Below are 2,337 nucleotides of genomic sequence, written 5' to 3'. Positions count from 1 at the left end.
GGTGCTGGCTCCTACCCTGGGGATCTTTAAGAAGAGGCTTGATGACTACCTGGCTGGACTCATTTGAGTCCAGTCTTTTCTCCTGCCCAGGCCGGGGGTCGGACCTGAAGATCTACAAGGTCCCTTCCGACCCTACTTCTATTATTCTATGATTTGCTGCCGATTGCCATGGAAGCGAAAACTGTGGCATATTTAAAACTTCTGCCAATTGTGCAGTGGGGGCAAACAATGAAATGAAAAACATTAAAGACAACGCTATGGGGAAGCACTTCCAGTGTAATTTACAGAAATCCCCACTTACGTCATATGCTAATGAGCACTGGAAGTCAAATATTGACCGTTAAAGACAACTTTTAAAATCAAAATTTAATCTGTAAGAAAGATTAGAAAAGTTATTTTGATAAGTGTTCCATGGGGAGTGGTAACTAACACTTTACTATCACTTTTATTAAACCAAGTGGACCAATTTTTGAAAAGGTCTAACACCTCCCTGGTTTGGCACAATAGTTTCAGATTTGGCAGGAGCATCAGTCAACCTTTTCCTGTTCTCATGAAAATCTTTCTTAATTTGCCACATTGCTGAAAATAGTTATTTGCAGTCCATGTTATGCTCAGTAAAGGACTTCTAGTTAATCACCTCCTGCTTTCGCTGAAAATGAATAATTCACTTCATCATCTTACATCAAGCTTGCCATATAGAATTAACTAACTAATCACAGGAGCTCTGTGCCACATGCCTGCAGGTCCGCACTTGCAGCGGGGAATCCCCGTGGTGGACTCTGCAAGGAAGCAAGGTGTGGCACTCCCTCCACTCCCAGCAGAGTGCAGGGACCAGAGCAGCAGGCTCCAGTGCAAGGCTTCCCTCACTGCGAGTGTTGGAGCTGCAGGTGTGCGGTGCAGAGCCCCAGCCATAGAACAGGCTCCACTCCCTCTCCCTGCACAGCACTGGCCAGTGCCGTGCCTGCACCAGGCACAAGAACCCTGTCCTCCCCACCTGCTGCTGCTGCTGCCAGGCAGCGAGGGCTGCACACCATGGGGAGAGTGTGCTGGGATCCTTACACCCCCCATCCTCCCTCACACCCACACCCTGACCCCACAATCGCCATCAAGAAGGCCTTGACACTGTTTCTCACCCCATGCTCATTAAAAAACTAGGCGACTGAGGCACTGATGCCTTTACGGTCAGATGGGTGGCAAACTGGCTTGATGGTCGCACCCAGAGAGTGGTGGTGGATGGGCTGTTTTCAGCCTGGAGGGATGTGGGCAGTGGAGTCCCCAAGGGCTCAGTCCTGTGCTATTCAACATCTTTATCAGCAGCTTGGAGATGGGCATGGAAAGCATGCTGTCCAAATTCGCTGATGACACAAAGCTGTGGGGAGAAGTGGGCACAATGGAGGGGAGGGACAGAATCCAACTAGATCTAGACAGGTTACAGAGGTGGGCGGAGGAGAATAATATGGAATTCAACACAAAAAAAGTACAAGATGCTGCATCTAGGGAGAAGGAACCAGCAACACACCTATAGGCTGGGGAACACCCTTCTCAACAACACAATGGCTGAAAGGGATCTTGGAGTCATTGTTGACTCCAGGATGGACATGAGCCGCCAATGTGAAGAAGTGGTCAGTAAGGCTAACCATACCTTGTTCTGCATCCACAGATGCATCACAAGCAGGTCCAGGGAGGTGATCCTTCCCCTCTATGCAACACTGGTCAGGCCGCAGCTGGAGTACTACGTCCAGTTCTGGGCACCGCACTTCAAGAGGGGTGTGGCTCAACTTGAGAGGGTCCAGAGGAGGGCCACCCACATCATCAGGGGGCAGCAGACCAGACCCTACAAAAATAGACTAAAGGGCCTGAATCTATTCAGCCTCCACAAGAGAAGGCTGGGAGGGGATCTGGTGGCTGTCTATAAACTCACCAGGGGAGACCAGCGGAAAATAGGTGAGGCTCTGCTCCCCCAGAGCCTCACCTATTTTCATCCCTCACACGCACACCCTGACCCCACAATCGCCATCAAGAAGGCCTTTGACACTGTTTCTCACCCCATGCTCATTAAAAAACTAGGCAACTGCGGCATTGATGCCTACACGGTCAGATGGGTGGCAAATTGGCTCGACGGTCACACCTGGAACATGGAATAACAAGGAATAACGGCCACAAATTGATTGAGAGTAGGTTTAGGCTTGATATCAGGAGGCACTACTTTATGGTTACGGCTGCCAGGCTCTGGGATAGGCTCCACCAACGGTGGTAGTGTTCTCTCCTACCTTGGGGGTCTTCCAGGGAAGGTTGGCTAGATATCTGGCTGGGGTATTATGATCCCAGCACTCGTTC

General features: G+C 50.1%; 1 protein-coding gene across 3 annotated transcripts in view; it reads right to left on the bottom strand.

The window, feature by feature from the left end:
- TMEM135 (transmembrane protein 135) overlaps positions 1-2,337 on the bottom strand; it is a 447,390-nt gene that overhangs the window by 267,252 nt on the left and 177,801 nt on the right. The gene's annotated exons all lie outside the window — the stretch shown is intronic.

The sequence above is a fragment of the Gavialis gangeticus genome, unplaced genomic scaffold, assembly GCF_001723915.1.
Source record: "Gavialis gangeticus isolate Ggan-Ray unplaced genomic scaffold, GavGan_comp1, whole genome shotgun sequence".
Taxonomy (NCBI): Eukaryota; Metazoa; Chordata; order Crocodylia; family Gavialidae; genus Gavialis; species Gavialis gangeticus.
This window is presented reverse-complemented; position numbering and strand designations above follow the sequence as displayed.